The 23969-nt window shown below is 41.1% G+C and overlaps 1 pseudogene; it reads right to left on the bottom strand.

The window, feature by feature from the left end:
• Positions 1 to 21253: 21253 nt before the first annotated feature.
• The window catches only part of LOC148539273 (uncharacterized), a 41227-nt pseudogene continuing 38511 nt past the window's right edge, over positions 21254 to 23969 (bottom strand).

The raw sequence follows: 23969 nt of genomic DNA, 5'->3' as shown, positions 1-23969 counted from the left end.
CACTATGGGTACCCCCGTTTTAGCCTTTAATTGAATGCGGGGATTTAAATAGGTGTTTTTTTCCGACATTGAAGAAGTGATGCAGAAGAGCACTTAGGTTATTTTTTTCATTTTTTTAAGTGGTCCCATCAAATTTGGGGTACATGAAAATGGGTACTAGCATATTTTTAAGTCCCTAAAGTAAGTTTTTTAAAATTCTGCAATTGTGCACCTGCCGCTATAAATCTTTTCTAGAAAACACATGCCGCATACTTGCAGAATAGCCCTGAACCTATTTCCCTATTGTTAAACAATTTTTTCCCATTTTTTTTTTCACCCCAATTTTTAAATTAATTTTTTGGGGTGTCCTTATTTTTTTTTTTTTACTTTTTTTGACACAGTTCTTTTTTAAATGTTATTCCCAGGGGTGCAGGCTATTTTTTTTAAGCCTGCACCCCTAAACCCCAATTCTGCACTTTTTTTCGACACCTATTCAATGGTGAAAAGTTATCCCCGTTTTTTATCAAAGACTTTTCTAACCTGCGATAAGTCTTTGAAATTGAATACGGTGTAAAAGTCAAACCTGTGATAATGATGCCAAAAGTGTGATATTAACGCAAAAACGATGTTTTCGCTCCCATATTGAATACCCCTAAAAGCCTAATGTTTCCACACCCAGACAGCATGCCATAATTGAGCAGATGGCAAGGTGATTGCAACTTAACAAGAAAAAATGTTATGCCAACACTGATATTGTACAAACCTCATTTGCTCTCCAAAAAAGGAAAAACAATTGTGTGGCCAAACAATAAAACATTTCATAAATATAATGTGTGTAAACAAATAATTTTTTATTTACAGTAACCTCAATGCTGTAGAGCAGGAACCTGGTGTTGTTGAAATGCCAGCAGAGGCAGAGGAGGAAATCCCCATAATCCTGGATTGTTTTCATGTTGACTCTAACCCATCTATAGCAACTGAAGCCCCAAATGCTCAGCAACCTGAGCAGGAAATGAGTCCTCCCTTCACCACTAATGGAACCTGATGTAGACATGAGAACAGCTATATAACATTTAAAAAAAACACAAACCCAAATTATTAATACAACAGATGAAACAAGGTTTACGGTAGCAAAGTATGAATAACAATGCTCAAAAAAGTTATTGTATACAAATGTTATAAATATGTATTTAGTAGTCCCTCTCATTTAGTAAAGGGATGTGCTATATGTTTGCCCTTTTCGTGAGTGAAAATTTAGTGATCAATACCATAGTCATTAAATATATATATTGTTTTATATTGCAACAACATACTTTAATATAACTTTCAATAGGTCATTTCTCAATAGAATTTACAATCTAAGTTCACAAACAAACTCAGGATCAGAGACCAGAGTAGCCTCATCCCAAATGATTCATGTTTCAATCTAGGGAAATAAAAAAATAAAGTATTAGTATTTTTATTTCCACCATAAAAAAGAAAACCCTTACATGCAAAATAGTTAACAGTGGTTGACTTCCTAACTTGCCTCCGTCCTCTCTGTTGTCCAAATAAGATGATGGTTTACTGAACCCTGCTTCCTTGCTGTCTAGTTCAATAGTCCAAATGCAATGTTGTTAAGAAAATGTATGCAGTAGACATCAACCAACAAATATATCTATGTATATATAGTATACTGTATATTTGCTGGAGCATTTAGAGACACTCCACCTGATTTATCAAGGCTTCTGAATCAGGTCTTTTATATTGAAATAGGCATTTCACAGATCTGAAATGTGAGGGTTGTAAGATATAGGAGTCATGGCATGAACCTGAATAGTTTTATACAATATTTGAAACATGCATGTTTGCATCACAGACCAAATTCTCATTCAGATAAGTGACAATGGTGACAACTGACTGTAGCTCTGTGTTTAAGTGACCTCAGACCAATATGTGTGCAATCTATTGCTCCCAAGACATTAGGTATCCCTTCAAGCTTAAAGAATGCTACCTTTAACTCATAGCACTGTACCTCCTGGCTGGCAAGGATTATGAATAGATACTGTATTTATTTCAAAATATACAGTATTTCCTTTCCCAAAAATACTGTAATCTATGCAACAGTGTTTTTAGTGTATCCATCATTTCAGAAAAGTCCCTTGAAAATAAAAAAATTGTTATGCCTACTATTCAAGAGTGCACAGAACATAATGTGTATAGCCCGGATATTGCATTGAATCATGATAATAAAGACTCCAAATCATCGCACACCTGCTCATAAAGGTTCAGTAGGTTTGTGCAGTTCACCAGAAACACTCAAAATAACTCACTCAACTGAAAGAGAGTCTAGGGCAAAATGTGATCAAGAAACACGGACTCTGCATGGCCTCAGTGAGTCCTGCTGCTTGTACCATTTCCCTGCGATTTAAGTAATTTTGCCTGTGACAACCACCTCTTTTTTCTTACAGAATATCCTATGGTTTGCCAAACTTACCATGTAATAAAATCTGAATGAAGATGTCCAAGGCCAAGGTTTGAAAAACAGCATTTTTTTAACAGTTTGGTTTAGTTAATCTGACAATGGGCCTGATTCAGTAGTGCACACAAATGCACTGCTGAACGCAGATTTCTGATTATCGGGAATCTGCGCGTGTGCAGGACCCATTCTTCAAGTGTGCAGAATGGGTCCTGCCAAGATGCACACAAGCTCTTGAATGCCTCTGCCTGATTGATAGGCAGAGGCATTTAAAGGGCGATGCGTGGGTGAAGTTGGCATATCTGCCCCATTTTCCGTGAGTGGCCAGCCCAGGGACTTTGTAGATGTATGCAGTCTGCTGGGCTCGCAAGCCAGCCAGCCTGAGTAAGCTGAGGCTTACTCAGCTGACAGGCTGCCCGGTGCCACCCACCATTGCAACCATTGACCACCGATGGTCACAATGTTGATCCCAGCCTGTGACCTCCATCTCAATGCTGGGATCGCAAATGCAGCAGGGGATGTCATACACCTTCTGCTGCATTTGCATTATTGCAAGGATCGCAATTGCAAAACTGCTTGCATGTAGGTTTGTAATTGCGATCCTTGCTGAATCAGGCCCACTGTGCAAACTTCCAACAAAATTGCAATTGAAAATCTTCCCATTATGTTTTCATTAATCTTTGATTTACTTAGTAGGGACCCCACAGTTTTACATTTTGCTGGAGAGGAGATGAAAACAATTATTTTTTATCTGGTCTAATTTATAATTTACTAAAATTGACCTTTTATAGTTTTATAATACAGTCTGGAATGAACAAAGTTATTATTTTAACTAAGAGAGATGAGAACATTTATTTTAAAAATGTGAATAAAGAGCCTGATTCACTACCATTTGCAACTGCGACAGGGCCGTAACTAGGTTAGTGCGGCCTATGCCATGGCACAGGGCACAGCAGGACAAGGGGTGCTGTTTGGGCCTCTCAGTTTTCCTGTTTATTATCATTCTCACTTGTATCTTCCTCTTCTTTTATCCCCAACATCTCCTGGCCTCCCCTCTCTTCCCTGACCCTTCCCATTAGGCCATGGCCCTTTTTCAGGTGCACTACCTTATGTCCCTATTTAAAAAATGTGGGGGGCACCAATACTCTCTAGTTATGACTCTAAACTGCGATTACGCACGCAATTGGCCAATTGTTGAGTACTGCGTATGCGAATGCATCACAGTGCATGTGTCTGAACTAGCCATAGCGATTAGGACTGCAATCGCAGTGACTATGCGAACCCATGGCAGAGTGATTGACAGGAAGTGCCGCTTGTGGGTGGTGATGTGGGTGTGGTCGGGCGAACGCAGGCGTGCCAGTGTGTTCAATGCCATTAAAGGGGCATGCATAAATTATCCACTGCGATGGCCTGTGCAGCCTGAGGCCTGATAGCATGCGTGGTAGTTTGCGATATCTGAGTAAGGTCAGGGCTTGTGCTAGTGTGTGTGAGGCTGTGATGGTACTCGATTGTACTGATGTATCCACAGTCTTGCTAAGCATTACGCATATGTGTAAGGTAAAGTGGGTGTCCTTATGTAGTGCTACATATGGCATTGTGATCGCAATTAATTAACATACTATCGCAGTTGAACTGCGTGCATACCAAAGTTATTTTCTGGTAATTTAATATTAAGCTATCAAAGTTTTTATATGCAATTTTATAACTAAAATTTATTGAAAGAATGTCCCTTTAAATAGTGGGCATCTAAGACACTGTTTCAGTGTCCGAACATAGGACAAAATGTGCTGGATACCTCTAAGCTCTTCACTCCAAGTATGTTACTCAAGCCTGTTACTAAGTTACTAACCATACCAAGAATCCAGGAGAATTGGTGCACTCCAAATGGATTCCACCTACACCCCAAGACAGCAGCAGCAGTGCAGCCAGTGGTAAGGTGATGGAACCAAAGCGCATAGGGAAAATGCATAGGGTATACTTTTATATTGCAGAAATTGGTTTACTGACATCTGCATTTGTAATGGAGACTTCTGATTTCTGTCTTATGTTTTACTACCCAAAAGGAGAGCCATTAAAGGTTATAGAGTACATTGCCCTGAGATGTCTGTGGTCCAATATTTCCAGACAAGACCAGTAAACTGTGTTTTTTTTTTTCATTTTGATATATGACATTGAGGTCTTTTGTTTAATCTATACTGTTCCAGATTCCTGAACTATACAACAGTACATTATTAGAATGATTGTTGTGTTTCTTTTGTGTAAACTGATACTTTTCTAGGGACGGGGGCTTCCAAAATCTTAAGATGGGCATACGTCCTGAAATTTATAATACAATCAAAATAGAATACATTTTATGAACACTACCTATTAATAAAACACAAATCCTCATACAATAGGTAACATACAGTTTTGCACACAAGGACAAACAAACTTACTTTTCCAAATTCCCATATTTGCACCTGACCATGTTACACATTTCTCTCTGAATCATTTTTCAAAATGTATAAACTCATGACCTTTACAAATAGTTCAACATGTTATTCTTTTTTTATCATAAATTGTTCAGCAGACTCTTTTTCTAGGCTCTCCGTGAGATAAACTATAAAACATATATGGTAAATTCCTGTATTTTATATGGTAACGGTATGTCATGTTAAGCTGCTTTTCCTTGTAGAGCACATTTGGATAAGTATTTGGACAAATGTTCTCCTGTTGTTAGAAATACATACACAGTGTGCACAGGATATACTGACCAATAAATGAAGATCAAAAGTTACCTTATTACTTAGCCCGTGCATAATAATTTTTAATGATCTTAACAATTAATAACATTTCCTCAGTATGTTAACAGTCATATATCATCTTAAAGAAATATATAGGTGAAGTCATCTGCATTATACTGTGATATAAAGAGAACTAGCATAGCTTAAAAAGGTACAGAGTGATATTCTTTTCATATGTATATTACTTACAAAATGTTCAGTAATGTGATTTACAGTATGAGGTAACCAATCACAGAAATCTGGCAATATCTGATTATACAATTTTAAAAATAGCTAAAGAAGAAATAAAAACAAAAAGGTAGAACACTTTGAATTGTGACAATTATTGCTTCATGTAAAACAGATAAAATAGTATGATAATCTTTTATGTACCCAATTGACCACCATTAACCCGTGTTAACGGCCTTTAACACATTAATTTAACGGGTATTAAAAACATGGCAAATGAAAAAGGGAGGCTAATTGAATATCCTCAGGCGATAAAGCTAGAGGCTACCTCCCTTTTACACTCCTATTAAGTTAACGGTCATTATTGAATTCCCCCTATGCGCATATGCACTCTGTGTGGGCACACCGGCCACACCACCCTAGTTACGGCCCTGCATAGGAGTGCCCATGCACCACAAAAGGAAAAGCCTTTTCTAGAATCAAATGATGAGGGAGGTTCAGATTAAATAAATTGTAAAGGACAGTTATAGTCAGGTTCACTCTGTAATTTTGTTGGATTTTTGAGGAGAGGAGGAAAACTATATAATTCTGTAAACTTTATTGTATAAGCAATCAGAAAAACAATGTTTCCATTTGCCTTGATACATACATGGCTGCCATCTTGGAATTTACAAAATGGCTGCCAGAAACAATGTTTTCGTCTATAATTCGGCTTCTAACTAACATAGAAATTTGATTTTCACAGCTGAACTACCATTTTCAGGGCCAAAGAATCAAATGTACCAAAGTAGATAAAGTAGATGCAACCACAAACCTATTAGACTGATATTTTCCATTTTATTCAATGTTCTACAAGCGATCATACATGAACATTGCACTGAGGAAGTGACCATTAAGTACCGAAACACTCTTCATGACAGAAATGGGTTCAATTTTGTATTTTGTATTATTATACTTATATATAATATTAAATGTTAATTTTGTATAATGTATAATTAATTTTGTAACCAATTTCAATGCAATAATACAATGAGTCTTACATATTGCCGCCATCTTCATCATCATCACTTCTATAGTTATTCTGTATGTCTTCATCATTCTGACACTCACTGCCGCACAGACAAAGGTCAGTGCAGGATAAGTTAATTGTTTTGCAAGAACATCTGGCAGAAGAACATTCTGTTTTGCATTTGCAGCTAACCATCTCAATGATGGCCTTTGAAGCTGGAAGGGCAACTGTCATGGTTGGTTTCAGCTGGCCATCGGACTGCTTGTGGTAGCCATTCTGAAGTGGATCCAACTGAAGATCCTGCAGAGCAATGCTGCCTGTCCCCACATTTTGGCTTGGATATGGACTCTCAGGACATGTTGTCTCAGAACTTCAAGAGTAGGAGGTAGCTTGTCACTTTCCACCATATGCTTGCAGAAGAGATGCCATCGTAGTTTGGGGATTGTCTTGATGTGGATGCTTTTGAGGGAGTAGGCTGCACAGACGAAGCTAGCCAGAGTGACCAACATAGTTTCCATCACTTCTGTCTCTGTTGAAAGCATCTGCAGAGAGTGTATTACATCTATACCTGCCTTCATGTAGAGTTTCAGCCAGGTTGCTTTGCCTATACGAGAGAACCTTCCAGTGGTGTCAGTGCCAGTGAATGCATGGAATGCTGGCAAAGCCTTTGCTCTTTCTGCCCCTATGGCTCTCCATATTGGCTCTATCTCCATAACCACAGAGGCCATGGAAATGGATGTGTTCTTCAGCATGAGGTCATAGTTTGCTATGACTAACACAAGGATATCTGTGTCTGGGGAGAAGAAAGCCATCCGTGCATGGTGGGTTTCGCTGTGATGCCAGGACAGCCTGGTAGATAGTGTGTCTGCTTCTTTGTGTTTGTTATACAGGAAAAACTGGGAGCGCTAAATAGACATTAACATGTATTTAATAATTCATAAAAATGTAATAATGAAAATGGATACAAATATACATAATAAATATACACTGTATGAAATATAAAAAAAAATAATAACCAAAAGGAATTGAATCAATATATAAAAAGAAGCACTGTGGCCACAGGCAAATAAATGAAAAAATTCATGCACAAAAAATTGTCCCAATGAATAAATGTTAATATATATATATATAACATAAAACAGGCGAAGTCTTGAGCAATATAGGGGGGAATGTTATCGCCAATTGGGTGACCCCACGACATATGTTTGTTTGGGCCATGATCCTACTGCTATGTATAAGAGAGAGTTAGATGCACTGTTAAATCGTGCACTTGATGAGGGGGTGATTACATTAGCATTGAAGTCCTCGCTTGAAGTTGAATTTCCTATTGTGCCTTTATTTTATGTATTGCCAAAACTGCATAAGGATCCGGTTAATCCTCCTGGGCGTCCGATAATCTCTGCCCGGGGATCCTTATATCATCCCATTGCTGTATACTTGGATTCTATTCTTAACCCTTGTATACAACGTTTGCCTGCCTATTTGAAGGATACCAGCATGCTACTGTTAAGATTGGAAAATTTGACTATTGCTGACAAAGCATTGGTAATGTGCACTGCGGATGTGACGAGCCTCTACACCTGCATCCCCCATGGTGCAGGTGTCGAGGCGGTCAAGCATATTATTTTACAAGATGCTGAACATATGGGCCCACCGGTGGAATTTGTTATTGAATTATTGTGGTTGATTTTGACCCATAACTATTTTATTTTTGATGGTAGCTATTATTTACAGGTGGCAGGGTGTGCGATGGGGTCCTCTGTGGTCCCATCGTATGCCAACACCTTTATGTATTCTATTGAACAGGCATTATTTTATGTGGATGGTCATTTAAAGGCTGAAGTAGCATTATACATACGTTACATTGACGATTTGTTAATTATGTGGACTGGTCCAGAAGCACAGTTGGTTTCCCTCCTGGATGATTTAAATCTGATAGTGTAGTAAAACTCACGTATCAATGTAGTTTTACAGATGTAAATTTTCTGGATGTACATATAACTTTTGAGGCAGGTCTGTTTAAAACCTTTATTGATACCGTTTGAACAGCATCGATATTAGAGAGATTTGATTGCACAGACCAGATTGCCCATACCTCCCATTTCAATATAAAATAACTTTGTCACACAGAAACAGTTTGCGGTTCCAACACACACAAAGGTACTATATTGTAAAAAGGGTATAATCAGCCTTAATCTATACAATGCAGCTATATACAGGATAAAGACAAAGATACAATTACCAACACTTCGCTATGCGGTCTGGATCCTAGACTAATCAGCTGTCCATCAGGATTGCTGTGTGTTTCTTTAGGGTCAGGCAGGGAGGAAGGTAGCAAAGGAAAGGGAAGGGATCCAGACTGCATGGCAATTTATAGGTGTACAATTACCTTTGAACATAAGCTGAATACTCAGAGGGGTTTCCTATTGGCCCTTTATTACTGAGTCACAATGGTTGTTGCTATTCATTTGTTAGTAAATGGTTGACGTCACTGGAGGTTGAACTGTTAAAAAAATCCCTTTGTACTAACATTTGGCATGCAAATCTACAGGGGAGGTGTACAGTGATTTATACAGTATAGAGTATAATTCTTGGCAGGTCTTCATAACTCGATAGTGATCCCTTCCATATTCATTCTGTTGGTTTCATATTCCTGTTGAGACAGAGGGAAATCGGTAGATACTACTCATGACCCATTTATCTTATTCCTAATCCCAGATATCATATAACTGCTATTTAACATGTAACATTCACTGTATACCTTTAAAACACATAGCATTGTGCGTATCTCAGTCAGTTTAGGGTTAAATGGGATATAAGTTTATTGTAAGGAAAGGATGCTGTCCGTCGGGGTAAGGTTTCCGATAATAATACTTAAAAGCTGGCTATGCGATTGAAACGCAAAACAGTATTTAAACAGTATTGCTGTACTAACTTTATGTGTTTATGTAATGTAAAAATGGCGCTTAACTGTTGTGAGCACAGAAGCATGGCTCGCCATTCACAATATGACGAGTTGCGGGGGCATGGGATGCGTGTGCATGTATAGCGAGCATGTGCAATTGCGCATGCGCAAGTGCGTGCGCAAATGCGGCGGGAGCCTGTGTTCGCATAAGATGGCCATGGACGATCAAATCGTCCAATGGATGTCGTGTTGCGATTCGTGCGCAATTAAGCGATCGCAACCAATTTATACGGTTTCGACAGTCCACCCTTTGATAGCAATTATACGCTATCACCATACGCAAGCAACAATTAATAATTGGTTGTCTGATTAGCCATACTATAAGACATTAGTTAATGTTATTGTTATGGGATGGCAAGAGTTGTTAATTTACCCATCAATGAAGCGCTCTTGGGGGAAGGGACATAAAACTAGCCTTATGTGCACACCACAGGCCAGACTGAAGAGGTCGTGACCATATGTTAGATGTGGGAATGCACCTAACCCATAAGGATAATTTTGAATTGTTTAGAGACTTCATTTTAAGATGTTTTGAAATAGCATTAATAACACTTTTATGCACTGCTAAACAAATCCAAATCACATCATTACAAGGTACGTGTTCTTATGGGACTTCTACTATCATTCGGATCTTATTTCATGTGGACACTGTATTATAAAGTATTGTTCAATGTTCTTAACGATATGACTCCGTGTGGTCATTTGAATCATTGAATAATGCGCCCCTGGGGACATAAAGTAGCCCCTCGTACGCATACCACGTGGACTCTAAGTCGAGGACCAATGGGGAGCTAATGTGGGAAAGCACCACTCCATGGAGAGGACAACCTTGGAAGAAAGGGGAGATGAAGACTACATTTAAACAAGGGTGTTCTAAAGAAACATTGACAATACTTTATTATACATGGCAATATGAAAGCAAACATTAGATCATACTCTCTAATTCAGGGTTATAATGTAGGGTATTAGTTACATTAGTATTCACAGCATCATGGGTAACTACCATCATTATTTCATTTTCCTGGTTTCCATTGGAACCTTTTGCACACTTCATAGCCCCTGGAACACATCTGATACATATGCCAATTATTAGGATGACCACCAACACTAGGATCAGGAGTTTCCCTATACTCGCAATCAGTCCTTGGACCCACTTTCCTAGACCCGAGAACCATTTCATAGGGTTCAAACAGGAGAACCACTCTTCGACCTGTTCCTCCACTTCAGCGATTGAAGCATTATGGTTCTTCCGAAATTCCCATTTCAACTGCAGAATTTCATCCATTTTCCGGTCTATCACCTCCTTGGGGCCACTAGTGCTATTGGTGATATAAGTACAACATTGAACACCAAACTGGGTGGCTAGGGTTACGCAATACCCTCCAGTGACAGCAGTTAAATAATTCAGCACTAAACGATGTTGGACCAGCTCTTTCTTGTACACTTGCAACTCCTTACCAGTGTACCTAAAGGTGTCATCATATAGCTCGGTGATATTATCTATTAATTTTGCGAGATCTTGAATATACAGTACCTAAAATTTAGAGATCCCCGAGCAATCCTGGTGGGATCAAGTGCAACTAAAATCTGGAAGCCAGTCGTCTTACTTATCATTTCAGTGGCTTTATGCACATCACCAGGAATCATGTTTCTCTTATTTCTGTGTTCATAATGCGTATGAAGGTATGGAGAAGGTATGTTCCTATGGACATCAATCATTTCATTATGTGCAAGAGTCATGACTTCAGGGAGTACCTTTCCCAAATAGCATAGTCCACTGGAACTTGGAGAGAGCCATTTATACGCTTTTCTACCACAAATATAATATACATCATCTGGGAGGATGAATGGGATGGAATGTTTCATGATACCGGTACACATCTTTTCTATGAATGATCCCATCCCTATCTCCTCCATTTGGCTAATACAAGTATCAGGTTGTATGATCTTTGCACAGTACCCGGGTGGTACTCTTCCAACCATCACTTTAACATTACTCCGCGTATACCTGTACCTATAGAATTTCCCACTTGTAACAATGTTGTATAAAAGTGCTGAGTCTATAGATACATTATCGGCTCTCAGTGAGAAGGTCATTGTCTGATTAATTCCTGTGACTTCCCAATTCCCAGGTTTGTTGGGATTGGTGAAGTTGAAACATAACAGGGATTTATCTACTTGATATTGGTGGAGCTTCAAATTAGGGGAATCGGATATGTTAAATTTTCTGTCCACCGGTTTGCCTCCCTGTAAGTCAATGACTTCAGAGACCTTTAAGGGGAATGGGACTAACCCTACATTATGCTGTCCTTGAGGAACCTGGGAGCATACCCAACATTCGGTTTGGTTCAAAACCTTGCCTACTAGGGAATGGTAGTCCTCTAACGGATGCTCGCCCAAGTATAAATTACTCTGGGTCTGACATCGTAGGATGCATTTATCATTGACTACAGGCCCACAATTTGCGCATATACAATACTCTTCAGACAATAAACCTTCACACTGCTGCCGAGATTCCAAGAGAGCAGACCTTTTAACCATTACAGTGCTAATATTGGTCAGGTACTGGCCTTGTTTTTGTAGCTCTTTCTCTCCCAGCTCCTCTCTACCAACACCACTACCGATCTCTCTCTCCATCCTCCGACCACCAGCACAGAACCAGGACATCCCGAGACACAACAGTATGATGTGAACTCTAGGAGGATACACAAAAGCAGTTACAACCTGAAACCCCTTCACCATACCAGGTCTTACCAGCCTTGTTCAAGTGCTACTGATACAATTAGTAGCTTTCACGGAACAGGCTTGCAATTGACAGGTCCAGGTTCTCTGTCTCTCCCCTGGTCTGGTTCTCCTCAGGATTTTTGACCTTCCGACAATGGCTGGAATGGACCCAGGGGTCTCTCTCAGCTACTTTCACGGATGTTGTACTTGTCAGTAGCACTTGGTATGGTCCTTCCCAACGGTCAGTCAAACAACCTGAACGTAAAAAGTTTCGGATCATAACATACTCTCCAGGTTCAACATCATGACAGTTCATTTCAGGCATATCAGGTGATAACAGTTTTAGTTTCTGCTGCTGCTGTTGGAGCTGCTTACTCATCCCTATAAGGTACCTCACAGTAACCTCGTTGTTACTTTTCAAATCTTCCTGAGGACTTATAATTAAATGAGGTTGCCTCCCAAACAGTATTTCGAATGGGGAAAGATTAAGAGGGGATCTAGGGGTGGTCCTGATACTATGGAGAACAAGAGGCAGAGCTTCTGGCCATCCCAAACCAGTTTCAGCCATGATTTTACTCAGCTTGTTTTTAATAGTACCATTTACCCTCTCCACCTTGGCACTGGCCTGCGGTCGATATGGGGTGTGAAGCTTACTATTAATACCCATCAACTTACACATACATTGAAAAACATCTCCGGTAAAATGGGTACCCCTATCACTTTCAATTACTCTAGGGATACCATACCTACATACAAACTCTAGAACTATTTTCTTTGCCGTGAATGCAGCAGTGTTGGTAGCAGCTGGGTATGCCTCTACCCAATTAGAGAATACGTCTATGCAAACCAAAACATACTTCAAGTTCCTGCAGGGTGGTAACTGGATGAAGTCAATTTGTATGACCTGGAAAGGGCCGTCTGCTGGAGGGATGTGAGCTGGTTCGGTGGGTAGTTTTTCCTATATTCTTCCTTAAGCAGGTCAAACAGAACATTGCCCTCTTCTCTGCTTGGGAAGAAAAGCCAGGTGCATACCAGTATGCCTTCACTAACTTACACATACCCTGCTTACCCAGATGGGTCAGACCATGTGCTGCTTCTGCTAAGCTTGGGTAGTATGCCTTAGGAGCTACTGGCTTCCCTTGTCCATTTCTCCAGAGCCCAGAGGACTCTTGCTCACATCCCTTGGATCTCCAGCTTGCCTTTTCCTTATGGGTACACAGACCTTGCATTTCAACCAGTTTCTGCATGTCAACCATTTCAAATACCAACACTTTATCCATTTGATTAAGTTTTAAACCTGCTGCCCATTTGGCAGCTTCATCAGCCCTGTTGTTACCCAATGATACTGGTTCATCTTCGCAGGTGTGGGCTTTACACTTAATGACAGCTACTGTCTTGGGTAGCTGTATTGCCGTCAACAGTCGTTTTATGTGATGTGCATGTGTGATTGGTGTGCCTGCTGCCGTTAGAACATTTCTTAGATGCCATAGGGCCCCAAAATCGTGCACCACCCCAAAAGCGTACCTGGAGTCTGTGTAAATATTGGCCGTTTTTCCTTCGGCCAACTCACACGCTCTCCTTAGTGCCACGAGTTCCACCACCTGCGCTGAATGGGGTGGACCGAGTGGTTCGGCCACTATAACGTCCTTGTCATCAACCACAGCATAACCTGTACATAACTCACCTGTATCAGTCTGTATATGGCAACTCCCATCCGTGTAAAACGTTAAGTCTGCATTTTCTAACGGTGTGTCATGAATGTCAGGCCTAGCTGTAAAATTTGATTTAAATACTCCATACAGTCATACCTATTAATTCCTGTACCAAACTCACCTTCTACCACTGGTAACGATTCACCTTTACCTTCCACCCTTTGTGCATCATGAGGCACACTTGGTAAATATGTAGCAGGGTTTAAAGTATTACACCTCTTTATAGTAATGTTGGTCGGTGCAATTAACGCTAGTTCCCATTTAGTGAACCTAGCAGAGGAAACGTGTTTGGTCTGGGCTGAATTTAACAGGGCAGAAACAGCATGTGGTGTATGTACAGTCATGTCATGGCCTAACACTACATCCTCACTCTTTTCCACTAAGAGTGCGGTTGCAGCTATGCTCCTTAAACACGTTGGGAGTGCTCTTGCCACAGCGTCCAACTGGGCACTGTAGTATGCTACTGGTCTATTGGCATCACCATGTTTTTGTGTGAGAACTCCTGCCGCACAACCAGCAGCCTCCGTACAAAATAAATCAAAGGGTTTCCCATAGTCTGGAATCCCCAATGCAGGTGCTCTTATCAGACTGTCCTTAAGATTAAGGAAGGCTTGCTCTGACTCTTCAGAGTGCAAGACACGGTCTGGTTTTGTGGAAGATACTAACTCCAGCAGTGGTAAAGCCAGAATGGAAAAACCGGGTATCCATGACCTGCAATACCTACACATGCCCAAGAAGGCACGGATCTGGTGCTGGTTCTGCGGTAGTGTCATGGTCTGTATGGTGTGGATTCTGTCCGCTGTCAGATGTCGGAGGCCTTGGGTAAGACAGTGTCCCAAGTATTTAACCCTGGTCTGGCACGGCTGTAACTTGTCCTTAGCAACCTTATGCACTGTGTGCGAGAGGTGAAGCAACAAAAGTTTAGTATCATTTAAACATGACATAAACGAATCAGAGCATAACAACAAATCGTCTACATATTGGATTAGTACCGATCCATTGGCAGGTTGAAAAGACTGTAAACAATCATGTAAGGCCTGGGAGAAGATACTGGGGCTGTCAATGAAGCCCTGGGGTAGTCGTGTCCATGTGTACTGTACGCCTTTGTATGTGAAGGCAAATAGGTATTGGCAATCAGGATGAAGGGGGACGGAGAAGAAAGCGGAGCATAAATCTATTACCGTGAAATGGTTTGCGGTTGATGGGATTTGCATAAGGATGACAGCTGGGTTAGGCACTACGGGAAATTGACTTTCTACCACCTTATTAACCCCTCTAAGGTCCTGTACCAGCCTGTACCCCCTCCCACCACTCTTTTTCACAGGGAAGATGGGACTGTTGGCTACACTGGCTGTATGGACTAAAATTCCCTGTTGTAGTAAACGCTCAATTATGGGGTGAACCCCTAACTCCACTTCTGGCTTTAATGGGTATTGGGGAATTTTAGGAGCGTGTCTACCGTTTTCCAGGTTTACCATGACGGGAGCTACATTTGCCATTAACCCAGTGTCCTGTCCATCCTTAGTCCAAAGGAAACTAGGTATTTGTTCTAACATTTCATCTACCTGAGCTGAACCCTTGTCTGATGTTATGGTGTGCAGCATTAACCTTTGGGGAGTGTCTAGCACATCCCTTTCCTCATGTGCAAACCTTCCTGGGACATCCAAAAATATCCCGTCAGGGGTACAATAGATAATACATCCCATTTTGCACAATAAATCTCTTCCCAGGAGATTAGTAGGGGCTGTTGCTGCCAGGAGGAAAGAATGCCTGGCATGCAAAAGCCCAATGGTAACCCCGTGGGTTTGGTTAAAGGGTAATGCTGTACGCTACCTGTTACACCCATTGCTGGTACTGTCTGGTTTGTTATCTGTAGATTTTCAAGAGATTTTAAAACAGACCTGGTCGCCCCTGTGTCTACTAGGAAGGAACGTTCAGTACCAGCTACATTAACCTTTATTACCGGCTCTTCCCCAGTACCTCCCGTTATCCTGCCTGCAGACTACAGGTATGACCTAACCCCTATAGTTGGCTATCTTCCCCCAGCAAGGCATTTGCAGCAACTATGTGGGTAGGATTTATCTGGTAGTTCTTATGGTTACGAGATGCATCAATACGTTGCTGCATGTGGGGTTCCTGAATTATGACTCTACAGTCCTTCCTAACGTGTCCTACTTGGTTACAGTTAAAACATTTCTTAGCTGATCTGTTGGGGAAATTTTGTTGAAGTCCGGGAGGAGGGGATTTTGAGTGTGGGTATGATGGTTTTGGGTGTGTGTGAAGAGTGTGTTGTGGTCTGGTGTGGTATGTGTGAGGGAATTGTATGGGTTGGGCCTGTGCAGGATGGTAGGTGTTTAAGACTTGTAACTGTGCAGGTGGATATGTGTCTGTTGGCTGTAAGTGCATATCTTCTAGAGCTCGAATGCTAACAGCCATCAGTTTCTCGCTCTGAGCTTCACGTTTCCTGGTGATATTTTTGTCATGGTCTATTGCAGTTTCCCTGAGCGCATCAACTGTTATCCCTCTCCAACTAGGGTGTGAGGTCTGAACTCTGTCTTTCAAACTGTCTTTTAGACCGTCCATTAGAACAGTGATGACCATTCCCCGGTAGTGCGTGCTATCCTTAATGTTTTCGATCCCAGTGTACTGAGTGATCGTCTGCAGCCCACGATTAAAGTAATCTTGTGCAGGTTCACTTTCCTTTTGTTTAATGGAGATTTTACTCCAATTAACAACTAACGGGAAAAATATGGCTAGTTGGGCAACTATATGGGCAATGCAATCCTGATTACCTTGATCAGTTAAAGGGATGTCTTCATCCAGAGTACATGCTGTAATAAACTTTTTCACATCTGTACCTTCTGGGAGACATGCTCTTAACACCACTCGCCAATCCTTGTTGGTTGGCTCATGGGCATTGCCTAGATCCTTTATGAAACGCTGACATTTTGCCAGATGTTTCTTGGGGTCAGGAAATTCAGACATAATGGAATGTAGTTCCGCCCGTGTCCAAGGACAGTGCATCGCTACTTCCCTTGTGGGTACGACACCATTCGCATCTGCGTTCCCATTAGGGACAATAATTGTCCTTACAGGGTGGATGCCTCCCACCTCTATACCTTTAAGCCTATTACTGCAGCGAACGGTATTAGTAACCTCCGCTATTGAAGCAGTTGGTTCTAATACTTCCTGCACCCTTATTAAAGGAGCCTCCCCCACCATGGGTTCTACTAGGGCCTCCCCCCCATGAGCTAAGGATCCCTCCCCCCCTCTTGATGCCATAGGGGCAGCTACTTGTACTTGCTGGGAAGGGACATTTAATAACTGCACAGCATGGGATACAGCAGACATTGCTACAGGATCACTTTCTGCATCATAGACATTTTCCAAATATTCACTCAGGACCGGATACAACTTACTTGGTTCAGTTACAACAATTTTATAGTTTTTGTTATGTGGTAATGTATCATCACCGCCCACCACATAAGGTGGCGGGGGTGCGCAAGCGCGATTCGCAATACCTTTGGCAACGCTACCGTGCCGCAAGTTTGCATTTCCCTGTGATGCGTATGCTACGCTGTGTAGCGTTGCGTGCGCATCACCCCTAGGCATGCACGTGGCTCCACGCGGTGCCCCATGCACGCCATTAACCCATGTGCGACTCTCATTCAGCCAGAGTTTCAAAGAATCATCATACTCCACTCTTTTCTTTAGGGATTTCACTCTACATATGTGATCCCTAAGGTTATTTAAAATCTCCATATTAAAGCTTCCAATCTTTGGGAAAGGTTTCTCACTCTTACCCGTCATCTTAACCCACACAGTACAGTGCGTCGTTGCGTACGCACCATATTTAGTGTACATTATATGAAGAGCCGACCCGGTCGGACCTTGCATACACAGCGCATCGTCTACCATCCCTGTTGACTGTTTTGCGCCCATTTTGCGAAAAAAAAACAACAATGATGAGACCGGTGGAAGAATTAACCGATAGGCTGCCTCCACACACCTATTCTACAGTTAGCTAATATCTAAAAATAGGGAACACAGCAATACCTACTAAGGCAAGCACAGTACCACCTATAATAGGGAACACAGGAGTTATCTAGCTATAGATTGCCCATACCTCCCATTTCAATATAAAATAACTTTGTCACACAGAAACAGTTTGCGGTTCCAACACACACAAAGGTACTATATTGTAAAAAGGGTATAATCAGCCTTAATCTATACAATGCAGCTATATACAGGATAAAGACAAAGATACAATTACCAACACTTCGCTATGCGGTCTGGATCCTAGACTAATCAGCTGTCCATCAGGATTGCTGTGTGTTTCTTTAGGGTCAGGCAGGGAGGAAGGTAGCAAAGGAAAGGGAAGGGATCCAGACTGCATGGCAATTTATAGGTGTACAATTACCTTTGACCATAAGCTGAATACTCAGAGGGGTTTCCTATTGGCCTTTTATTACTGAGTCACAATGGTTGTTGCTATTCATTTGTTAGTAAATGGTTGACGTCACTGGAGGTTGAACTGTTAAAAAAATCCCTTTGTACTAACATTTGGCATGCAAATCTACAGGGGAGGTGTACAGTGATTTATACAGTATAGAGTATAATTCTTGGCAGGTCTTCATAACTCGATAGTGATCCCTTCCATATTCATTCTGTTGGTTTCATATTCCTGTTGAGACAGAGGGAAATCGGTAGATACTACTCATGACCCATTTATCTTATTCCTAATCCCAGATATCATATAACTGCTATTTAACATGTAACATTCACTGTATACCTTTAAAACACATAGCATTGTGCGTATCTCAGTCAGTTTAGGGTTAAATGGGATATAAGTTTATTGTAAGGAAAGGCTGCTGTCCGTCGGGGTAAGGTTTCCGATAATAATACTTAAAAGCTGGCTATGCGATTGAAACGCAAAACAGTATTTAAACAGTATTGCTGTACTAACTTTATGTGTTTATGTAATGTAAAAATGGCGCTTAACTGTTGTGAGCACAGAAGCATGGCTCGCCATTCACAATATGACGAGTTGCGGGGGCATGGGATTAAGCAATCGCAACCAATTTATACGGTTTCGACACCTCTTTGTTCACTAAAACCACGGACAGGAACACACTACTAAGGAATGACAGCTTTCATCCTTTGCCATTGAGAAAAGGCTTACCATATTCCCAGCTACTACGGGTCAGGCGCATCACTTCGGATGATGCCTTGGCTGAACTAGCTTTGACTGATATGGTTGAAAAATTTGTTTGTCGCGGGTATGATCGCCGTGAATTAATCAAGTTAAAAGATAAGGTCTTACAAATGCCTAGGGCTGATCTATTAAGGTCTGGTAAACCTAGGAAGCAGCTTGACAGTAACTGTATTCCGTGGGTGAATAGATTTTGTAATGATAGCCCACATCATGTCAGACGGGCTAAGCAGTGGTGGTCTATCATTAATTCAGATAGAGATTTACCTACTTTGAGTGATTCCAGGCTTATGCCTTGTTTCACTAGAAGTAGAAATATTGGGGATCGTGTTATGCGGTTGGATATAACAGGCCTTGATCGCCAATCACAACCAGTGCATTTTTTGAGTACTAAGGCAGGTTGTCATCGCTGCCTGGGCTGTGTCACATGTAGAAGTCTAACTGTTGGAAATTCGTTTTGTCATCCCCATACAGGGAAACGTTTTAAAATTAATTTTGCAGTGACTTGTTCCACCATGTTTGTCATCTACATGCTTACCTGCCCCTGCGGCTTATCTTATGTGGGTAAAACCCAGCGCCAATTTAAGGAGCGTATGGCACTACATCGTTCAGCCATACGACAGGCATTGGCTAGTGGGGGCAGTGAACAACCTATGGCACGACATTGTGCCCAGTTTAAGCATGGGGTAGCATCTATTAGATCTATCATTATAGATCATGTACCCCACTTGTGAGGGGTGGCAACAGAAATAAAATCTTGATGTAAAAGGAGAGCCGGTGGATACATGTGTTAGATACTATTGCCCCAAGGGGACTTAATGAGACTCTGGGTTTGCAATGTTTTTTGTAATAATGTATTTTTTGTAATAATGTGTTTTTTTCAATAATGGTAAATGCATATTTAGTTTAATTTGCTAATTTTATTGTATTTATATTTGTATAATCTATTGATACTTATTGATTCTTGCTTGCTGGGTAGTTATTGAATAATTCCTTGTTAGTATCGTATGCTATGCGATGGTGACTGCCATGTTTATGTATTAAATAGCGTAGTTGTTACAAAATTGAATCCTTAGCGTCTTGTGTAGAGGGTTGCTAAGTGATAGGATCACATGTTCAGCTCACCTGCGGGGCGCTGGTTGATGACGTCACGGGCTTAGCGCCCGAGTTCCCGCTCGCGGGTCCTGGAGGTTGGAGGCTGGCGTCCCTCTGGTGAGTTAATTATGGATTGATTATATGGCTTTATATGTTTGTCATGTATGTATGTTTTATTTGTACTGCTGTCCCTGACGAAGGGGGGAACCCCAAAACGTCGGCTTATTAAAGGACCTCTTTATTCATTTAAATCAGTCTATGGAGTGCCGTCCGTCTGTTTTATGCTATATGGAGGAGGCGTCATGCACCTTTGGAAAGGCACCCTAGCAAGTATCCCTGTCCCCATGATATGAGTGCCGGGTTTTCTGGATTTTATATATATATATATATATATATATATATATATATATTATATATATATATATATATATATATATAAATATATATCTTTATTTTGTTTTTCCTTCCCTTTCTCCAAGGTTTTAACAGAAACAAATATGGGTTCTATTTGATTAATCCTGGGATAGCATGGGATAAGTTCAATATATACAGCCACCTAGTGGTAAACTTATTGCAGAAACATATGTTCAATTTATGATATAAATGATCTCTGTTATAGGTCGCATCTGGGGATATGTATCTAGATCCACCAGTGCGTGACTTAACACACTCTCCGCTCACAGACAGTCATGATACCGTATTGCTGCTGACACAGCGTGGATCTTGGGAGAGGCCTCTCCTGAATCATTCGGCAAAACGATCATCAATGCCTGGCATCTGTCAGTATCTAAGTCCTCACACGTGGAGACACGGACCGTGGTGTAGCATTGATGTCCACAGACTGTTGCAGCAAAAGGAATGTGCTGGATAAAAGATGTGCAATCTTGTCATGTGATAGTGCCGGAATCAGCTGAAAAATCAATGGGAATGTAGTAATAGTCCCAGGTGTACCAGCGTGCGGGGGTAAAGAACCTAACTCGTTTCTCAGCCTAAAATACCAGCTGTTTCCTCAGAGGTAAACCCCTCTCTTTACTCCAGGACTTTAAATAGGAGATGGTGTTTAAATATTTAAAAACAGTTGTAACCCACTTAATACACACGTGGAACCCGGTTAATGAAGGACTTAGTGAGATGAATACATAAGTAAGTTACGTATACCAAGCTAAATATAGTAATATCGCATTGATGATGTTTTCTTTTACCCACTTTCAATTGAATGAAGGTACGTGATTTGCTAAGCCTTCTGTGCCAAGCATATTGACGTATGTGGTTTCGATATCTTCCATAGGTATTTATGCTTGGTTCTGTGTTTGGACATGAGGTTGATCAGCTCAAGCAGACTTGCACTCTGTAACAAAGGTACTTTGCTGCCTGTTCTGCTTCAACTGGTGCTGGCATCTCGCCGTCAATGAAAAACATTCTTTCTCAAGCAGGTTTTGTGATAGTGAACATCAATTGAATGTGCATCACCTGGTGCAATGCATGAGGTCAGTCTTGTTTTCAGTGTGTCATTATTGCCTCTTTCAACAGATTGTTTAAAAGAGTTCCCAGCATTGATTGTCCTCACCTGATACAGCTGCTCATCATCATCATCTTTCTTACAGAAGAAACAGCATTCCTTATTCAGTAGACAAGTCTGTGACCTAGTGAATGGTGTTGAATAGCTGGATGTTTATGGGCCTGCTTCATCCATTTCAATATTTATTATTTTCTGTCCTCGTTTCTTGACAGTGTGGAGGCCAGTAGCTAATGCATGTGCATGACGGTCTCGGGCACATTGTATTTGGTCCTTGTTAATTGCATTTGCATAGCAACAATGATGATAGACTGCTTGATTTGCACAGAGTGTGTTTACTGTACAGCTTTGCAGTCATCGGTGAACTTCAACATAGTTGCCATCATGCACACTGGCTCTCTCTACTACTACATCCAGCACACGCTGGTAGGAGTCTATCCATGGATGTAAGCACCAACTGTTCATTGTTAGCACCAGGCTGACAGAGTACACTGCTTCCAGTTGATAAACTCCTGAGCTGGACATGTAGCCCTTTCAGCAGCTTGTGGTTTATCACTCATGTTTAAAGCCTACAACATAGAACAAAAAAACCATTACAATATAATATAATCCAACAACTGCTGTATACAACAATATGTAAACTACAATATAATACAAGAACTGCTGTAACAATTGTCTCAACACATTTGCAACATCTGCAACTAGGAGCATTTGATTCTTTGGCCCTGAAAATGATAGTTCAGCTGTGATAATCAAATTTCTATGTTAGTTAGAAGCCGAGTTATAGATTGTTTCCGACAGCCATTTTGTAAATTCCAAGATGGCGGCCATGTATGTATCTAGGCAAATGGAAACATTGCTTTTTCTGATTGCTTATACAATAACGTTTACAGAAATGTATAGTTTTCCTACTCTCCACAAAAATCCAACGACAGTTCAAATACATACGTAGTGAACCTGACTATTATGGTTTCCAGCATCTGAGAGTCTAGACATTTCTACATGTACCCAACTTCATCTGCCACTTCTCATCCGAACTCTGTACCACACCATGAGCTTATAAAGCTTCTGCCTTACTATAGCAACACACATTTTTCCCACCACTACCTACAATTGTTATTCCACTAATTTATGCTTCAGTTGTTCTTAACATCTCTTAGACCATATTTGCATTTGGACATATTTGAGATGTACCTTAAGTTTCATGTCATTGTATGCTATTTGTTTGTATCATGATCTAATGTACAGCACAAAGTGATATGTTGGTGCTTTAAAAGGAAGCAATGACAATGATAATAACAAAATAAAATATATTTCCTATTATTAACTTAAATAGTAATAACAATCATAACAATCATAATAGCAATCATAATAATAATAATAATAATAATAATAATAGAAGGACAGAGTTATTGAATTATCATCTATATGATAATCTGCCAAGGTATGTCCCATCTCCAACATGCATGTGCAGTGGGAGAGAGGGCACATGCTGCCCATTCAATGGCTTCCACTGCTAGGGATATGGGACAGACCTAGCGGGAGAGTCAGAGAACATGCCGGGCTGCAGAGAACCGGGTAAGTATGGTGACAGGATGAAGCTGGGAGAGGGTGGACAGAGCAGGACAGAGCAGCTGAGAGGGGGTGGGTTGGAGTAGCAGTCAGTAGGGATAGATATCACAAACAAATGATTAGCAAACATCAATGTTTACTATTCAAAGTATTTTTTCCATTGAATATCGGTAATTTGATTGGTTGCTAGCCATCGGATGCAGCATTCCGATGCCCATCTGATGGCTGGCTGTGGGGGGAGCACACTCTACTATTCTTAATAGCAGAGCAGTGGGTGAGCAGCACGGCATCTATTCTCTGTGTAGGGGGAGTCCGGGGGCATCCCAACAAATCGGAGATTGCTGGGCATGCCCCCACAATGACGTGGATGGGGAGAACTGTGAGGCTTCACCCCTTCCACATAGGCCCCATCCCCTTTTTCCCCTACGAGTATAACCATCGAGATGGTTAAACTATTTAACAGTTGCGATGCGATCGCTGGATTTGATGTCGGAAGCCTGGCAACCATTCGATGCCGGGCTTCCAATTTCCATCCCTAGCAATTAGAGAAGGGGGTGGAGCAGCAGACATAAAAGGGCAAAGTGGTACAGAGCGAGGGCGGGGAGGAGCAGGGGACAGACTGAGGTGACCTGGTATATGCCAGGTCCCTTACCTAGTTAATAATATAGAACACATTATTCAGAACTCACCGATGGTATAAGTAGAGCCGGCAACACCATTAGGCAGCTTTAGGTAGCTGCCTTGGGGTGCCGGCCACTGGATGGCGACACTGAGTC

Source organism: Taudactylus pleione, unplaced genomic scaffold, assembly GCF_031769625.1.
Source record: "Taudactylus pleione unplaced genomic scaffold, aTauple2 ptg000026l, whole genome shotgun sequence".
NCBI classification, from domain to species: domain Eukaryota; kingdom Metazoa; phylum Chordata; class Amphibia; order Anura; family Myobatrachidae; genus Taudactylus; species Taudactylus pleione.
The sequence above is the reverse complement of the archived record's forward strand: the minus strand, read 5'-3'. Positions and strand labels throughout refer to the sequence as shown.